Source organism: Strix uralensis, chromosome 3 (genome assembly GCF_047716275.1).
Source record: "Strix uralensis isolate ZFMK-TIS-50842 chromosome 3, bStrUra1, whole genome shotgun sequence".
Taxonomy (NCBI): domain Eukaryota; kingdom Metazoa; phylum Chordata; class Aves; order Strigiformes; family Strigidae; genus Strix; species Strix uralensis.
Window position 1 is genome coordinate 130802286 of NC_133974.1, and position 20560 is coordinate 130822845.

A 20560-nucleotide genomic window follows, 5' to 3' on the forward strand; every position below is an offset into this window, starting at 1 on the left:
TAAGTTTTTAAGATCACCACAATAAAATACAACATACTCCCCTGTCACTCTTTGGACCTCTGTTAATCTTCATCAATTTTTAAGCAGTGCAAAGAAAGTGAAAAATAAAAACAACCCCACCCACCACCAAACCCGAACAAACATGACATGCTAACATTCATATGGTTGCAAATATGTGCATGCATATACCCTCACTATGATGAGAATCAAGAATTACTGTCTTTAAAGAAATTTAATAACAATGAAATGTGTGAAGATTCCACTGGGAGAGATAGAAGATTTAGGAACTAAATTTAAAGATGGTAAAATTTTAATTTTAAATCTTTTAAACAGCCTTTAAAATTAAAATCAAAATCTTCTCACTGATTTAGGGTTCTTCAAGTACAAAACTGCCTCTGAAAACATTCCGTTCACAAAAGCAGAAAGAACACTCATATAAAATACACCTCAAGACTTAATCAATGACCACAAGGGAGAAGTAGGTGAAGTCTCTCAAGTGCAGTAGTTAAATGCCTTTTCAGTTATCTCCCTTTCATTCAACACCGATTTATGCCTGAAGAAATTATCTGAATCACATCAAAAAAGCACCTTTTGATTCACCTGGAGTACCCAAAGAGCAAAGACACAAAATGAACCATATCCAGAACAGCATTATTCCTCTTTTTTGTAAGCTTGGCTGTACTAAATTAAATCTGGGGTGTAGGGGGTGGAGGGACTATAAATCCTGGGTTTTTTCATTCTTTGACCAAAAGAAGGACAAGGTGTGGCTGAACAGGAGGAGGAAGGGATTCTGTTAATACAAAGCAGACAAATGTTTGGGGAAAGAGGTGATATTCTAAACTAACCCACAGGGCTGGCTAGCGTGATGGATAGGATACTCCTTGGATCCCATAAACATCCTGTCAATGTTGAGACACTGTTGGAAAGGACAGCAGTATTCCTTAGAGCTGATCCCCCCCAGCCTAAAACACAATAACTCACAATTTCCGCAGTTTGCTTAGCCCTGAATATTAGAACAATACTTGTGAAATTTTTTTTAGTAATTATTATTTTTGTCTCTGGAATGAATCACTATTTGCTGTGTGAAAAGCGAGGAGGCTCCAAACTTGGTGTTTGCCATTTCACCACTTACCTCTTTGAATCACACCACCTAAACCTGCACCAGTTACTGTCTGTGTGGGTTTCAAGGGTGAAGTATAAACACCCACAGAACACTATGCTGAGTTTAGCAATCTTGCCCAGGCATACATATTTTTCTTACAAAAAAAGCAATTTTAAAAAAAAAAAACAAAAACTAATGTATTTCCCACTCTTTTCCCCCTTGAAGTACACATATCACCACCACTTCTCTTTGGTAAACAAGGTTCTTCAGAACAAAGACAACCAGATTTACATCAGCAGACCTCTATAACTTTTTGGGTTTTTTTATGGAGTTCATCCCATTCCAGAAAGTCTACCTGCAGCGTTATAGACCAGAGTGAGAAACTAGCTGTCCAAGGCTAAACAGGCAGCACAACACTGAAATTCTTACAGAAATGCCCCCTTCATTTTTTAACAAGGCTCCGAAGTACTTTCATATTCAAATACTAAAATTGTTCTCAAGAGATTTACAGGAAGAAAATTCACATCTTCATACATTTACTCCTCAGCGTCAAATTTATTTGGCTGTAAATGTACCTGCATTACCATATGCAAAATGCAGAGACGGTGGGTTTTAAACACAAAACTTCGGTTTCCACACGAGAACTCAAAATTCAGAATAGGTTTTAAGAAAATACAGAAAATGAAAGTCACTACAGCGTGAGTCCTATGTAAAAAGAAATGGTGAGAGCCACACTACTGAATTTCTGCAGTATCCACACTACACTGTAAAGCAATTCCAAGATTTCACAGCTCTCCAGACTTCCACAGTCAAATTCTGTGGTTTTTGGTTTGTTGTGGTTTTTTTTTTTTTTTAAGGAAGCTTTTTCAGCAAGTTACTTTTAAATGCGTTATTGCCACAGCTAATGCAAGCAACTTAAAACAGCTCTCCCAAAAACAAGGTCCAGAAGCAACCAAAGATATACAACAGAGCTCAGGCGCCTGAACGTGTATTGTCTGGTAATGGTCTCATTTCCATTTTGTTTCATTTTCCATTTCGTTTTAATTGCTGGAATGCATTGGCATGCAGGGGCAGCTAAGAGTTTAGACCAAAACAAGAAGTGGCCTGTTCTTAACTAACCTCTTCTTCAGCGTTTCACACAAGTCCCGTGACGCTGCACAATGCAGAGCTCTGTTTTAAGCTAAGAAATGAGTGTATGTTGCTAACATCAGAAAACAACAATTGCTTATGCCATAGTGCTAAAAATGAGACAGTCCTGCCTTAACTTAAGGTCTGAACTGTGGTTCAGTCATCACCTCTGACGACAGCCATTATTTCTAACAAGTAGAATTCCCAGGGTTGACCATAGGACCCAAACATGACCTCCCTGCTTCCTTAGATGTTTTTCTTTTTGTCCTAAAACCTTCCTGATTTGTTAATATCTACAGTTTTTCCCAGCCTTCCCATTCATTCTAAAACTCTCATTATCTGCCATAAGTGCTTACCACCCATCCTTTGGAGGGGGGTCATTCCCCTTTCTGAGACATGAATGGTATGTAAAGAGTCATAATGGTTATGTAAATAAACTTATTCTGGTATGTTTGCAACAGTATAAGACTATCTTCTGGCAATTAGAAATATATTCAAATCAAGCCATTAAGGAAAGCTCCTCAGTCACATGATTCACTCAGGTCTAATTCCTCACAAGCTTCTAAATTAATTGACTTAATGGGAGCCTGCCTATCAGAGACCGAGGCAAAAAATTAGGAGTGCGTATCAGCTTGGCTTACTCTGCGCAGACCAACAACTTAACCCTGCACATACACACAAACTTCATACAAAAATCCGAAACAAGTGTTTACAGTAGCATCAGGAATATTTCAGAAAAAAGGAAATTTCCAAATTCTCTAAGAGAACGGACTTCCACAGAAGCCACTGTAAACTCAAAGTTCATTAATTCTCAAAAATAAATGTGAAACAACAGGTACTACATATTCAATAAATTCAATGCAAGAAATAGACCATTTATTTCTTATGAATTATGTAATTTTTTAGGTTGTAAAGAATAAAAAGCATTCATTATGGTCATAATGTTAAAAGACAACTTAATCAGGCTAATACTAACACAGGATCAGCAGAAAAATCCGACCTGACAAATGCTTATATGTAATAGAGTGACAACCAAATTCCCCCACAAACTGAAAACAAACCAACAACAGTAACAACAAAACCATCTAATTTTGTCACCTGCTCAAACGCTAATCCTACTGATCATGGTTGCCTCTTTCATCAATAGAGCTGAATCATCTGAACCTAAATTAAGGGCCTTTCTTTCACTTTAAGGAGCCTAAATTTGATGGCATGAACATCACTCCACTGAAAAACAGAAAGATGATTAACCCATCTCATCCTCAGAACAAATACTTGTAGTCCTGAGAAGGCAAATTATTTCTACGCTCAGCAGCAACACAGAGTCACTGGAGCAGATTTTCACTTCTGAACTGATCCAAATCGATCACTGAAATAATCTGGACTCATCACATCGCTTCTGAAAGGATTGAGATTGGTCTCTGTGAGCCAACGTTGTAAACTAATGCTATCAGTTTCACTTGCTGACCGAAATGAGACTTTAGATAGGTGCCACTTGAAGTGCCTGGAAAAACAAAAGCAACTTAGCAATTTCAACAGCAAATTGTTAAAATAAAAAGGTAAGTTTTTACGCACAGTCCACAAGGCAACTCTTACAGCAATAACAGGAGCTTATCTATACACATACCTAGGAAAAGTATGATTTAAATAAGCCAAAATGCAGAGCTATCATAACTGGAAGTTAGTAAAAACTTACGCATTAAAAAATAATGAACCATGCATACAAAACTATAATCTTTGCTGAGTAAGTTGTTCTTTCCTGCTAGTGATAGAAAATGTGGTGTTCACATTTTCTATTTTGTAACAGTAAAGGCAAAAGGAAAGGCATGGATCTTCCCAAGGGATGACTTCAGGAGGGGATGTGCTCATAATGCTGTCAACTGTACAGCAAATTTAGCAGTCTGACTCATAAAAAGATACAATAAATGACAATTTATGTTCATTTACACATATTATTCAGTATACCTCTAACAGTAACTTTTTGCTTTTAACCTGTCAAATGAACTTCATAACATGAGTCTATGAAGAACCTTTCCCTAGAACTTTCTCTGTTTTGTCTCATTCCAGTAATAAATATTAACCGTATATAAAATTGTCTAAAAATGTGGAAGATGTGACAGTTTTATCTTTAGTTAAGCAGAAGTATTAGAGGCATTCAAGATTTATTTTTAGTATAATATCAAGCACCCCCAAGCCATCTCCTCCCCAGGTAGTAATAGAGAGCGAATTGGACTTTGACGAACGCAATGGTTTATGTAATAGTTGTCAAGATCTTTTCTGAATTGCTATAGCATGTGATGTATGTAAACAATGTATCTTGATTTAACCAGCAGTGACTTTTATTAAGTTTAATTACTTCACTCTGTGGCTTTCAACTGAAGACAGCGTTAAAACAAAGGTTACTTCATGGAATAATAAAAAAAAAAAAATCACAAACATGTAGCACTTGCAAAACATCTCAAGTATTTTCTGAATTACTTAAGTCCAAATTCTCTCTTTACAGTCTTGTAAAATCTGACACCTTATATAATTATAGCAATGAGCCTAAAGGAAAGGGACTTGTCAGATTTATCAAAAAAACAGAGTCTTTAATATGCTCTTTGGGCAATTAATACCGTACTTAATTTCTACTGTTGTTTAATCTGGAGCTGACAGATAACACATCTTTTAAACCAGTGAGCAGTGTTTCTCCCTTTTAGGTACACCTGTATGAAGTATTTGTGTCAATTATTTTAATTAAAATCATGAGCAATTTTGACATTTAGAACTCCAGTTTCTTCTTTTTAGCCTCCCTCTACGGCTTAGTGCTCTAAAAGATCTCAAGCAGAAGTGATTCCTGTACTTTAATGTGATAGGAAGACACAAAATTTAATTGAAATTAAAATCCTAAGAAGAATTCAGGTGCGAGTATAGATAAACACCAAATAACCTTAAGTGAGCATCATTCCTGTTATGAATGCAAGAGTTCGGGGATCCTAGGACATAAAACAAAACTCTAAGACCAAATTATTAACTACAATTATCATAGAAAAGGCAACACAAACTTCCAAACCAGACTAATATCAGCAGTCTTTCATTTTCAAGTGCAAGGAAAAGTTTTGGAAATAATACAAGCTAGTACCTCAAGCAAAAATAAAACAAATTACAAATATCAGCTGCTCCATGACCATGTCCTGAGGACACAGTTGTCTGTTCCCAAACAATGACACAGACTCAGACCTTGTATTAATAAAATGTAATGAAAGGTCAAGATCACATTTTTGTAATGGCTTCTAAATCTCTGTGTGTTTGAAATAATCCCTTCTATGGTCAGGTACTTTAGTTCAAACCAAACTTTATTAAAGTTTTGACGTGACTTAAATAGGAGTTTGTTCAAAATATACAGATATTATAAAAACTAATAAGCTGTGAGGAACACAGACGTTACTGTAAAATCTAAAATTAGGAAAGCAGACATTAGGACGTTATAATTTGCAGGGTTCAATTCCAACCGGTCTTCTAGATTTCTGAAAAAACAGGAGCAAGCCACATTGCTGGCTTCAAATTTCAGAAAAAAACACGGTGATCTTTGGCAATTGTTCCAGTGGTCTAAAATGCATTAGTATCACAAAGCTGCATTCATTATTTGACAGTTGGGAGTGTGTTAAAAGTAGGCATTTGTTGAAAGTTTACATTAATTACAAATTCCTGGGTAGCCTGGATAAAGCCTACAAGCTACAGTCACCGTGAAAATACAGGGGGTTTTATACTTTCTAGGTGAGATTGTCATTGTGCAATTTAACCCATGGCACTCGTCAGAAAATTTCTGTATCTATCTTAAAAGTTGTAATGCTACTCATTTTGTCTCAGCACCCATCTTACACCCTAGAGATAGTGGGTTTTGCATCCCCTTCTTTAAACAAGATAATAGGGAATTAAAAGCAAGAAACATAGACCTCACATCTGCATTTGGATCAGTACACTCCTTCCTTCTTTGCACATATCCTTTTTCTTGTTTTCATCATCCATTACTTCCCCTGTTACCCTGCTCACTGGCATGTTGGCCCATTCCCTGAATCAAGTCTCAGCCAAGGAGGTATGAGAATACAGGCACGGCATTATCAGCTGGTTGGAGTGGAAATTACCCATCGCCCTTCTGACCACCCAGCCCCAGCGGCTGCAGTAAATCCAAATCCTGAGTAGCAGAGATTTGTAGGTGCAGCCTTTTTACTTCCTCAGTCCTGTGACACAACTTGAGCTCAAGTAAAGGCAGCAGCAGGGCAGCTGCAACCCGCCCCAGCTGATTCCTGGCTGGAGCAGACTGCAGCTCCCTCAGAGGTTTAGTGTTAATGGTTGGTTGATTCAATTTTATTTTTCTGCCAAGATTTCAGGTTCAAGTCACAGAAAAGACCAAAGAAACAGAACATACTAATTGTCTCAAATGAAGGCTTTTTCTCTGATTCCTCCCAGTCAGTATCAGGAAAAGAAACACACGTGATGCTTATGGTGTGCACTTCAGCATCACTGTGTAAAAAGCAGATCTATGAAGTGGGATGACATTCAATGGATGGGGAAAAACTAAACATAAACTGTCTGGCCTAAACACTGTTGTACAGGCTCAACTTGCCTATTTTCCTCACTCCCAAACGTTCTACCTGTTGTATGCAGAAACACCACTCATCACCAATTGTTCAGGAAAAACACAGCCCCTTTGGGCTAGCTGGAAGTCAAGAGATCTGGGTGACAGTTGGGGTTTAGCCAGACTGCTCTGGAGTCCTGGATGGACATTTTGCCATTTCCTATTTCCTTCCCCCTCCGTCCCATCTGCACACCTTCCCCCCAAAGAATGAGACTAGCAAAACGTGTCTCAGTTACACACTTAGTGATGCTAATTATTTATGTACATAATAGAGTTTAAAAACAGTGACAACAAGATATCCCAGAGATAAAAGCTATGTTATACACCCCTAATGACCAATGACATCCAGTATTAACTCATTAATAAACAACTGGACATTTTGCTGAAGAGGAGATTGCCACAGTTCTAAACACACAACTAGGCAAGGCTAAAAATAAAATGCTGCCTATAATTTGTAAATCTAGAAGCCCTTCTTCCAGCAGGACAGCTGTCCAAATACGGACAGCCATGTTTGAGATATACCAGGTTATCAGCTATTTATAGCTTTAATTTCCTACAGATTCAAGAGGAAAGGCAACTGGTTCTGAACTTTAAATTACTACTACTATTATTATTATTGTTACTTCATTATCATAGGTAGGTGGCAGAGTAAGCATTTCTTGTAAATTTGCCTGATTTCTTTTTAAATGGCTATTGTGCCACTGCCCAGAAGCTCTAAAAGCAACGGAGACAGAATAAGGAAGATTGTGCAAGTAATGGGACCAAGGATAAAAATAAATGTCACCAATCCTTTAGCTGATAAATTCATTAACCATGAACAGAAGATGGCGATGCATAAAACATGGCATCACAGTCTCTTTCACTAACCCCCCGCCTCAGAGAAACTATGCAATCTGCATATACGTTTTTACTAATCAAATACTAAAAAAACTCTGTTGACATCGTGCTATGTTTCCCATCACATCAGTCATTATCAAATTGACAGTTGTTGTCTCTTCGGGGTAAAAGGAGACATCTGAGATAAGTTTATCTGATAAAATAGTTCATCTGATAAAACAGTTCAGAGTGCCAATATACTCATGATTGAGGCATTCAGATGTTTACATTACTTGAGACCAATGTCTCTAAAATATCTTTCTGAATATTAATGTATCGCTTGTTTAAAAAATGGGGCAAAAACCAGGCATGTCATCTATTAAAGAGAGGGGTGGGAGAGTGTTCCAAGCCAGCAGCCTCTCCAAATCTTCCTGCTGGATGCATTTTGGCTTGTTCAACTATTCAGAATATATATGAAAATTTCTGGAGGAAGGGCATCTCAATTTTTGCATTGCTCCAAATGGATGATTTGACACAGTATTCCAAAAGGGATAAAAATAAAAGTGTTGGTATGTAACCTATTTGTCCAGTATGGAGACAAAAAGGAGAGCCAGTCTGCCAGTCAGGAGCGCTGGTATGGCATGCTGGCGTACACAGCTCATTTTGAACACTTATTTGACATCTCATAATAAACAGCAGGCTTTACAGCATGCTGAGAGGTTCAATTTGTTCAGATTTTTCTGGACGAACTGGAGACACCAGAGTCAGGGGACTTAGTTTCTCTAAATTCCTAACATTTAAGATGCAATTCAATGTTGAACAGCAGGAAACAAAAGGGGGAGCTGATACCTCTCCAAGACTCCTCATCACCTTTATTGTCATCTATGACTGGGACCTCCACTTCTACTGAGGAGGAAAGGGACACACGTAGCGTGAGCAGAGAATACAGATACCTTTGCCCTCATGCTGAGACAGGTACATATCAGAACACACTCATGAGGCAGGAAGATAAGCAGCGCTTTCTCTTCCTGAAAAGGTGAGAGTATGCTCACCATGCTGGAATATGAAAACATTCTTGATTCTGGACAACCATTAGGGGAGAAAGAAATGAAACAGATGTGTGGGGAAGAACATGAGAATTGAAAAGAGAAAGAGGGAACTAACAACAGAAAAAATGCAGAAAGCAAGGATGGATGTCTGACACTGATGTGGGCTTTGACAGAATGACAAAGTGCCCAAACAGGCCAATACAGCTAAAATGAAGAGGGAAGGTGGCAGCATTTCCACAATTCTAGACAAGAACAGTAGGTAATTTGGAATAAGTGAAATGAAAATGGTTTGCGATAGCACAAGCAAGGCTATTTTTAGAGATTATTCAAAGTATGAAGCTGGGTTTCTGCAATAAGGCTGGAAAGGAAGGAACAGCGTGGAATATACACTAAGAAACACCAACAAAACAAAACACTGGTGTCTATGCGTGGGGGGGTAAAGAAGAAAGAAGTGACAAGAACAGTGCCAACATTCCAGGCAATAGCAGATGGGGTTATTTATTGTGACAGCTCAGGAGTGGGGATGGCAGGGCTCCCGGAGACAAGGAGTTCAGCATTCCCTTGTGCTGCAGACAAACCATGGGACACATGAGCAAAATGCCTGGGAAGGTAAAAGAACTGATTCTAGATTAAATGATGGAAGTTTAAAGTGTTTGGAAGGCATCAGATGCAATGGAAATCAACAGATGCAACTTGTTACACCGTAAAAATTGATAAAGGGACCCTAGCAGAGACAGAAAATGTTTTGCCATTTGCCCTGGCTGCATGCACTGAAGTGTTCTGTGGTGCTTAACTAATGCTGTCACTACCCAGTCTGACCTCCTACAACGTAGTAACAAGTGACACACACACTCATCAAGTACAGTGCCCATCAAAACCAAGAGCAGCATCACACACAAAGCACAGCAGACCCCATAGAAAGTGAGGGTAACATTTTTAGATGTCTAAAACCAGCTTTGCTTCATATATCACCATTAAGCATTTCCAGCATAATAATTACCATTGCAAAGAATAAAAACTGGGGCCCAGCAGGCTTTTCCCATAAGAAAACTGGTCAGCTAGTTCAGTCTGCTTTTCTTCCTGTCACATACCTATTAAATGCTCCAGACTGTTTAATGTGATAAAAATGTCTAGACTGTTTTTTGACTGAAAGCTTGAAGAAGAGAGTTCTTTGCCCTTGGCTAGCAAACCCCTTTGCTCCTTTCTTGTCAAGCACAAAAGTGTGCATGCTGTACTCCTGCAGACCACACTTTCTGCATAAATACAATAAATGCATTTGTGGTATCTTTATAAATCTTCTCAGATTCCAGAGATGAGCCCAGGGAAATGTGAAGATGATACACGCAGTATATACACACAATACTGTATAGCGTTGCTTTGCAAGGAAAAATCTGGAGCTTATAATCAAAGTGCAGATGTTGTTGAGGAAAAGAAGAAGACAGAGCACCTCTCACAGTCTGAACAGCAGAGAAATAACTGAAGAAGCTCTGATAAGATTGATAAAGAGCAAGATTCTTTGCTGAAGCAGGCAGTAAAGGTAGAGTTTAGGCAAGAAATCTCAATGGGCACATTAGAAAAAGTGTTACCACATGTGAATCAGCACATTGAATGCTTTGTGGTCCCTAGTTGCCCTCAGTCTTTAGCAGATGTTTATTTCTGTATAACAAAACTTCTAGCATAATCACTCTAAATTTAGATGCAAGTACACAATTTATACTAAAAATATCTCTGGCAGTGAAATTACCCAGCTCAACTGGTACACACCCTTCAGTCCTTTATCTTTTTAGGCTCTGTAAATCTGCATCTGTGGAGTGGGTCATGGTCAAGGAACAGGTGCATCTGACTTGTCAGCATTTGCAACTTGCATGTTGGAAACTAAGCTGCATACCATGGAAAAACCTTGAGAAGAAACACTATCCCTGGACGCCCCTCATCATAGCTGACTCCCATAGGAAATGCAACTTGCCAAAAGAATGAATGGACAACGTGATGTGACAGAAACATCACTTTGGCACAGTCACAACTGGACTGTCAAATTATGCAAAGTCCCACTTCCTTTCTTCCTGTACCCCATTTGTTCCCAGAGCAGTCTTAACATCTTGAGGATAATTTTTTTTTATTTAAAATGCTCTTCATGCTCATCCAAGACCCTAACTAACTCTTGTTCTCTGTGACCGGACCATAAAGCACACTACCAGTGAGAGGAGTTGAAGAAGAGACAGCTGACCACTCCACAGAAAAACAACTCAGGGCTTTGGAGTATCTATGGGAAGATTGTTTCAAGGGAAGAAAATGGCAGCTTTTCCACGTTAAAAAAAACTGTGAGCAGAAAGATCTGTACAGTAAAGGTACTGGCCCACCACTGAGCACTTCTGGCTTCCATTTTCCTTAAGATAGTATTTTTCCTGACCAAGTCACGATGTTCCCCTCTGTTAAAAGCAAGAATGTTTTTTTTTTCAGCATCATCAGAGAAGGCGATTTTATTGTTTTTGAAGCACTTGGATACTATACAACTGCACTATACAATGGGGAACAGACCGAGCGAGGTGCCAATGTCTAAAGTGAGTCTTCTGTGAAATAACTATGCATACAAGTCGAAAGCTTGGATCAGGAAGGTGGCACGTTGAGGATTTTTTGTTTGCTTGTTTTCTTAAAATAAGTATTAATACAGGTTTTAGATCTTTCTTTTTGTCAGCACACTCTCCTGCAATCTTTGTTTCTGTACAGTTCCCATCCTTGTCAGAGGGTGCTTTGCATAATCATGGCACTGCTGAATTAAATACCTTCTTTGCTCCATATATGCACAGCTCCTTTGGGCATCTGAGTGAAATGGCACACGTAGGGAAAAGGGAATAGGTCCAGCTGGTGTTTCTCTGGAAAGGCCCATGCCATCTTGAGTGACACTAAGACTGGTCTGCAAGTTTTTTTTATGCTGAGCAGCTGGCAGAAGCCTCCTGAAAGCAGGCACCCAGGCTGTGCTTACTGAGATACCAGGTTGTTGGCAAGGTTTTTTTGGATGGGAGACAAAAGCAGCACAGGGAATAGAGAGGCTACTGCTTCTCCTGAAACAGAAGTGGCTGGCACAGAAGCAGAAAACCCAGATTTTATATAGTTACAGCTTTCCCTTTCAAAGTTGCATTTCTACTGTTTTCTCCAAAATCTTGAGTAGCATGGGCTAGTTAAGGGTTAATCGGTAACATTGCTCACTGCAGTATGCAAACTAACACTCAAAGATTTGTGTGTAAGAAAGCATGAACTAACTGTGGTCACCTCAGAGCATCCTTGATTAACCACATTAAGGGCACAGATACCTATTAACTTTGTAAACAGGCAGAGCAGTGGACACCACTGTCCCCAAGTTAATTGTTACCAGTGTGTGCTGGTAACTACTTAGAGGTAACCAGAATAACCTAGCAGCATAAACCCCAGGAAAATGCAACACACAGCTGCTTGGTCAGAGTGCCAGCAAAGAACAAGCCCTTTTGCAGCGATCGGGGATGGTAAAAGGAGCCAATCCAGCGCGCTCTCAGTGAAAAGTGCAGTCCTAACCCCATGCTTCAGCTTTGTTTTGGATGCTCCCATCCCTGCTAGCCTGAGTGATCCCACTTAGCCAGTTCATCTCTGTATGGTGGTGGAAAGCTATTCACTTGTTATTTTCTGCGAGCTTTGTGCACTGTATCCCGGTCAAACGGGAGTCAAGTCATGGCCAGAACCAGCATAAAGGAAAGACTGGCAGTGTGTGGCTGTGAGAAGCTGAAGCATCAACTTTTTTGGTGGCAGCAAACTATGATACTGGGCCAGCCAAGCTGGTCTCACGCACACTACTGGGAAAGACCACTGTGATTTTGAAAACTGGTTGACTTGGTGTATGCTTTCTTTCAGGATTAATTCTCTGCCATCCGTTTTGTCAGGACTGTTGATCTGATCTACCAATTCTCAAACAAGTTCGCTATTTCTGTAAATTTTACAACAGACTGCAAACAGTACACACCTGTTTACAAAGGCATTTAAGAACTTGCTTACTGTAATGCGAAAAAGCAAACCCACAGCCCAAAGCCACCGTAGCTGGTAAGTTGAAACATATTTTCAACACCTACTTTTAAAATTTTTTTTAAATGAATCCCGTGTGGACATAAGGAAACAGATAGCAGAACTATTAAGTAGAACAAAGACAGACAAAATTTATTCTTAGTTTGTTTTTGAAGCTATGGTTAAAGAAGAACCTGATTTTAAAGTTCAAGATGGCAATACTTGAAAATCAGGCTGCATATAAGATCATGCAGGTGTTGGATGTGATAAGCAGAGAAACTGCACTTTCCGTCGGAAATTCAAATTCACATACAAGATAGGAAGGAATAAGTTACTCAGTCAAACCCATCACTGTGGCAGAACTATCAGATCTAGGAAACAAAGGCCGCTCTTTTCAAGCTTCTATAACAGACAGTACTGTGTTACAATTAAAGAAATCAGACTTCCCTTTGCTTTCAGACTGGGTCCTGATAGGCACAAGGTAATGTAATTTCTATCCAAACTTGTCTTTGTTAGGAAGCGTGGCTTTGTTTTGGAGCAGAAGTATGAAACCAGGATATAAACTAGGTTGATATACCAGGATGAAAACTGATCCAAAGCTAAAAAGGCACAACTATAAATAAGCTCTCCAGCCATGCTACCTGAACCCCAACGACTGCAGTCTCTGACACGTGCCACAAACTGAACTTAAGGAACACGAAGTCTAATCAGCAATACTACACTGCAGAGCGAAGCCACCCACTCTGTAATCATACCTGTGGCTGAAATTAAGACATGCCCACAAAGACCTGAGTTAGAGATGTCATGCTATAAGAGCAATTTACTCAATGTAGTTTACAAAAATATTCTTGAAAAACATGTGGTACATCTCTGAAATGTCAATGTCAAACAAGAAAAAAAATTATTAAAAAAAAAATTCAAGATTTTTTCTTTTTTCCTTTTTTTCACGCGTGGGTATTAAAAAGACATCTCTTTTGTCCTGCATCAAGAGTACAGGGGATTCTTGAAGAATGTCATGCCTCGATCCACTATTTTGTTCACACACAAAAATCTTCTGACATGAATTAAGTGATCTTTCCATTTGGAACTAGGTGGTCCCTCAGTGGTAACACTGGTCAAAGATCAGGTACACCTGATACAGAAGCTGCTAACAGAGAAAAAGCAGCTCAGACTACAATAGCACATGAATTCAAGTCTTCAGTGAGCACATTTATGCTGTGCAGTGTAACATGTAGATGTTACTAGTTACTAGTCAGCTGGCTAGTTACTAGTCAGCTCTGAGCTGGCAGTGTTTTGTCAGAATTTCTGGGGTGCTAGAAGCACCCTGCTGTGCAAATTAGTTTAGTCTGCTGCTCAGCCACCCAGAGCTCCACGTTACTACAGTTAGGTTGCTTCCAGCTCATTTAGTGCTTGCCCAGGGATCTTGGGGATTTCTATCCATTATGGTATGTAGGGCAAACATACCTTCTGGTGCAACAGTAGTGTGAATGGTGTTTTGCAGTACATTTACAGTCACTCAAAACAGGCTGGCAGAAGGCCTTAAAAAAAAATAAAAATAAAAATCACAAAGCAATCCTTGAAGCAATCAGAGATGATTTTAGACTGCAGTAATATTCTCAAAGACACTTCAGTATCACTTGTTCAGAATAACAGCCTGCAGTTACTGAACCCTCCATAAATTACTCTGTACTAGGAGTATTGCTGTAATATTCATTTCCACAACGTATAAATAGTACCTGCTCCTATGTAACGTATCAAGAGGGTGAAAGCAGGTCTCTAACAGATTTTTGTCTTCCAACCTCCAGGCAGGTGCACTACAATGTAAGATTACCTCAGCAAAGCACGCGTGAAATCCAAACCCCAGGTCTGTACTCTAGCCTTTAAAATTGAAAGTTTACTTCAATAAAACCATTGTTTAAGGATTAAGCTGAAACTGAAACTCAGAAAACTGAAACAAATTCAACTGTGAAAAAGTATGCATTTTTCTCCACTGACTCTGACCTGTGTTCAGCTTACATACCACTTCTTAGGAAGGACCCAAGAGAACCCCGTAAGGCATCTGCAAGAAATGCTTCAGTGGGAGCAACCTGCTCGCTAGATTCAAGGGACCCTGAATCTCAAGAGCACCCTGAATGGCGTATCAAACCTATTTTTTTCTTATTCTGTAGAAGACAGAAGCAAACAATTATAAATGGTAACAATCAACATACAGAGATGAAATAAAACTGCTCAGTCAACTTCAGGGAAGAGGCCAGTGCCTCTGTTATCAACAATGGGACAGAGAAGTGGGATGGTGGGACAACTGGGAGGTGCAAAGGATGCAAGTCCTGATCGTTCTGTTGGCAGAGGATCAGCCAGTATCACCCTGTGAGAGACACTCAGTTTCATCACAATTTTCACAACATTTTCTGCTTCTCCCAAAGCTCTTGACAGCAAGAATCTCTGCAGCCATCTTCCACATGGTTACAAATAAAACTCGGAAATCCGACTTGATTGTCTCTGAAATATCATTAAGATCAGAGAGAAATAAACGAATGCAAACACACACACACACAAATATTAGTTACGCCTTTATCCCAAAGGAGTAACTAATACTTCTTGAGCAGTTAGTTTGCATGGTTTCATACAGCTCTGGCTGCATGAAGAGGTTGAAGCTCTAGCAGTAACAGATGTTTCTCATCAGTATTACGCACTCTGAGACACCTTGCATGTCCTAAAGTGATACAAGCCATCTGAAGCATCAATAGAATTATATTTTATTCATCTTCTGATGGAGGAGGAGGAAAAAAAAGTTGCTTGCCAAACATTTCAGATGGGTGCAGAATGAATCTCACAGAAGACAGCTTATAGGTTAAAAGATTAAAAACAGAAAAAAGAATATAGACCTAGTCAGAAGGACAGAGGGATGCTGGATCCAGAATCACTAACCTGGGAAATCTCCCAGTAAAGATTACCATCATAATTTGGTTTGGCTGTGAAAATTTTGCTCAGCTCTTAATAATATACCATTTATAAAGGTCTTTGCACACTTTCAATATAAATACAGTCAATAAATATTTTTTAAAATAGTGTTCTGATGCTGAACCAAAGTATGACAAGAAACCGTAGTTGTAAAAGGTCACAGAGACTGAAGACCCAGTGGACATATATCTTGATGAAGAATCAGATGATCTGGTCTAACTTTTAATTTTCCTCCCAGGGCAGTCCCACCTGCTTAATGAAATGGAATTTATGCCTTACTAGCAAGTCCTACTAAATTACATTGCCTGTTTTTGTAGGATGAATATAATAGAATGTTACCTCAAAACATACAGAACCTAGAGATTCAATTTCTGCTGAACCTATTCATGGGGACTATTTTCTTGTGCATAGCCAATAATAAAGAATAAGCAACAGGTTATTAATATCAATATTAACCAGCTACAATAAGCAGAAAACCAGAACAGTGAGCAGTATTGCTGGAATGAACTGGAAGTGACAGTACTTAAGGAAGGTTTCTGCGCATTGTGGTCATCAGGACAAACCTGATTAAAGATAATTAATAACATGAGTACAGTCTTGGATACATTACACATTCACTCCATTTTAACATCAGAGAATCTTCTTTCTTTGCATCTTACCAAAGAAAAACGTTTCGGGATTAGAGAATGTAGTTTAGTTAACAGGCACTAATAAATACTACATTATTTTTTTAAAAGATTAGCATGGTGATCTTACTTAACATCTTCATTTCACCTTATTTTTTTCTTTCTGGTGATAAATTCTTGTTGTATACATCTGATGTGTACTCTTCATATATATAGTGTCATATTTAACACCACCTCTCAGAAAGAAGGCAAAAAAATTAAAACTAACTTGTTTCATTTCCTACTCTTGTGTAACATAACATTCTTCTGCTTCCCAGCAATACATGGTGACAAAATTTGTGCTTGAGTCTTAGGTTATTTATTGAAAACCACTGAAATAGATTTCTGATGGGCAGAAAAAGTCAACAAATGGTAAAGACAAAAACCAAAAAATAAATTTAAAATATTAGACAATGCTAGTGAATTCAAACACATATTCTCCACCCAAATCCTATAATAAATAGTACAATTTTACCTTTTTCACAGGCTGCTAATCTTATTTTTTTAAGATATGCTGACATATACTTAATAGCTTCTCAAAGTTAAAATTTATGGATACAGCAAGAGGAATCAATGATCTTAAATTTTAAAAAGCACCATTTGATTTTTTTACCTTCATTTCCATCATATTGTACATATATTCAACTCTTACTTTGAAAAAAACAGAAGAAGATGAAGAGGTAGAAGGGAAAAATTCCTCTTTAAATCTCTTCAGGATTTAAAAATAGAATTCTAGTACAGTAGTAAACTTGACTATATACAGCATTGCTCATCAGATGGTCGGAAAGCTCCCCAGAAAAGCACACCCCTCTCACATTCAAGAAGGTGGCTGTGAATGACAGCAAACAGAGATATCTAAGAGAATAGTTTTATTTATCATCTGCCAGACGCACAATGCTATTAATTTTATATACCAGAGGGTCTGTTTTCACCAGAACACCTAATCTGACATTGCACAAGTACTGCATTTGTGCTTTCAGTTAAGCACCTATACGTACCCAAATAGCCAGTTGGGAGAAGTCTGCTCATATAGATGTATACAGCTACTTGATCAACAGGTTTGAAGATCATGGACTACACTTCCAGGGGAGCACAGGGATATAATAGTAATAATAAAAAGTTTAATGAAATGGCCAGAACCACCTCTGAGACTCAGCTAACTCACACCCTTCTGCAAACTCCAGTGAGTCATTACTTGTGCTACTACACGTTTAAAGATGCTTGTAAATCTGGTCCAAGTAACGAATGAAGTCAAAACCACATCAAAGCACAGCTAGGCCCCTGAAAGTTTGGTTCCCCTGCTAGGGACATTGCCATTTTCTTCCTGGGCTCAGAATTCTACCTGGATCTCCCAGTCCACTCCTCTGAACATCACAAATGCTTACTAATAGTTTTCTTATGATTTTTGACTTGTTCAGATGGTCAACTTTCTGAATGCCACACACTGCCACAGTACCTACCAAAGTCTTCTAGGACAGCCTGGAAGCTCTTTCCAAATATAAAGCATACATTTTTGGTTCCTGTCATCATAGGATTTATCCTAATCTATTTTGAGAATTATCCCCACAGAAATATCTAACAGATTTCCATTATCATACAAGTTAAAGATTAAATAAGCACCCTGCTTCTGCTTCATTTTGGTACTCTTCAATCATAGCTAGCAAAATTGTCATTTCTAATAGTTGAGCCAAAGTAAAATTCATAATGTCATCGTGTTGGATCTGCAGTATTTTCATGTTAATTTGCAGGTTTCTCATTCATTCTTATTCCATACTTCAAATATGCTTGGATCCAAAACCATTTTCCCAAGATACATTCCAAATATTCACAATCTAAATGCCCAGAGGAATCTGTAATTTATAGTGAGACTTAAACTTTTGCTTAGCTCTGTAATTCCCTCTATATTAAATCATTTTTATTAGATACTCTTACTGTGAGTGCTTTACCAGAACGGTCATTGCTTGAAAATACGGCTTCAGTCATATTAAAGGTAGCAAGTTCTCTACTCCTATTTGCAGTGATCCCTTAACATAGCAGGAACAATACAAATAGATTGGGCAGACTTAAAAGGACAGATAAAAATCAATATGAAGATGCCATCAAGTAAAATACCATATCAAAGTGAGCGTCAGCTGCAAAAGATGTGACTAGCGGTGAACTGCAATTATGAAGAATAAACACTAGCTTCATTTTAATCTGATTTTTTTCAGCATAAACTCTTGCTGTCCTCTACATACTTGGAAAAAATAACAAGTACGGCTTCTGCTAGATAAGATCTTAGCTTTTGGGTAGCTTTAGTTCAAATTATTTCTCTCTATAAAATGAGTAAGCTTTTCTAAATTCAACATTTAGTAACTAAAAGGTCCAAAGTGATCAGGAAGATAAATCTTCTGATGTGCTGCCAACCATGTTTGACATGGTCTGTGTCTTAACAGCAGATTATAAGATTGTATATATAAACAAGCATACATATATATTAAAAAAATATATATATATAAAACTTGCATTATTCAATGCACAGAGACTGTTTTAAGATACCTCATTATTTTGCTAGTTAACCATATTACAATTTTTGTGCAAAATTTAATTGTTCCTAAAGGATTTAGAAGATTGCAAGTCTTGGGCAAAGGAACACAGCTGTTAGTTTTAATAAAGGATTGGCACACTAAATCACAGTAAGTCAGTAAATACCTGATTTCAGGCAGTTTTGCAGATCTCTGAATGTCAATGTGTAATAACTACACCATTTTTTGTTAAATTAAATAATGACATTAGCTTCATAAAAGATGTTTTTCAAAGGTGTGTGCATCTTTTCAGATAGAAAGCCACTACATTCTCACTACTTGATTGATGGAAAGGCACATCTTTTGAATGTGTCTTTAGAAGGAAGTTTTCACCAGAATTCCACTTCCTTCCAAACAACCCCCAAACAAACCCAAACCAGCAACAATAAAAAGCATGAAGTGCTTGTACTGGAGGACATTCAGAAAAGTCATCTACTCCATTATCCAGCCCCTGGAAGGGCCAAACCCATTCCATTCTGAAGGGTGTGCAGGCAACCTATTCAAGTGCTTCACCATCCTTTACCCTGGAGAAGTTTTTCCTAGTTTAAATAATCCTCACTCCAAAGACTTCCACATTTCTTACCCTAGACACCACAGTACACGAATTTTTCCCTTCTCTTTGCAGAAACCTCTCAAGTATTTAAAGCCCGTGGTTAACCAAAGATCAATTTTCCAACTATCAATTTCAGAGACTGTAATCTGCCTAAAAGTTATTCAACTGATAAAATGACCTAATGTTAAGGATGACTAATGAGAGAGAAAGCTGACAAATGCTCACTCCACACAGCGTTTAGGACAGGCAGCTTCATCTGCCTTATACCCTGGTTTTCACTTTACGGAAAAACTGACGTCACAACTTACAAAGACAACAATAATAATAACAATAATTAAAAAAATCAGATGGAAACTTGGAAGCGTCCTGGAGAAAGCAGAGAAACACAGCAGACAATGCCTCATAATGCTTTTAAGTACTCAGGGTAGGATACTGGAGTGAATTCATATCTGTGCTTTTGCTGTAGAGTGCTGGCATCTTCCCAGAGCTTAGCATCCAAAAATGAATGATCCTTTGGAGCTCCAGACATAGGCCAGACCTTTGCTGGGAGACAAGCAGGCAGGCAATCAGCAAGTAGCATGCTGGAAATACACATCCATACTGCTCACAGAAGCACAGGTATTTTTACCTGCCTGATTAAATTCATCAAGTCTGCCTATAAGAGCTCCAGATGGCTGATGGAAGAGAAAAACATTCCCATGGGAGATTTGTTCATGCATCTGCAGGAAAGACCTGCAGATCCCACTGGCTCCGTCCCAAAGTACAATAGATATCTGGACAAGTCTGGCAACCTGCAACCTACTTCACAGCACGGAGGGAGGTACCAAAACCGGACATGGTCTGTATGAGCTTGCAAAGATACGCCAGATGTCTGCTGCACAACGTAACAAACAGGATGTCTCTGGGTGATAAGTGAGAACATCAATTTTGGTGCAGAGTAACCAATCATCACTTGCTCTCCCATGCACTACGTTTGCAACAAGTGGCAGCAACGGACATTAGTAAAGTAAGTGTAAAGCCGATATCCAACAGATCGGTGCAGTTTTGCATCTAATAGCCACTGAGGGAACAAACA

General features: G+C 38.6%; 1 protein-coding gene across 20 annotated transcripts in view; it reads right to left on the minus strand.

The window, feature by feature from the left end:
- Nucleotides 1-20560, minus strand: part of PLCB4 (phospholipase C beta 4) — a 216932-nt gene that overhangs the window by 99876 nt on the left and 96496 nt on the right. The window contains exon 1 of one of the 20 annotated variants that reach the window (XM_074864415.1): nt 16982-17000. The exons of 18 other annotated variants lie outside the window; for them this stretch is intronic. The gene's annotated coding sequence lies outside the window, so the exon portion shown is untranslated. Of the gene's footprint in view, nt 1-14206; nt 14281-16981; nt 17001-20560 lie in introns of those variants that run through there. One more of the 20 variants, XM_074864413.1, reaches the window with a different exon arrangement.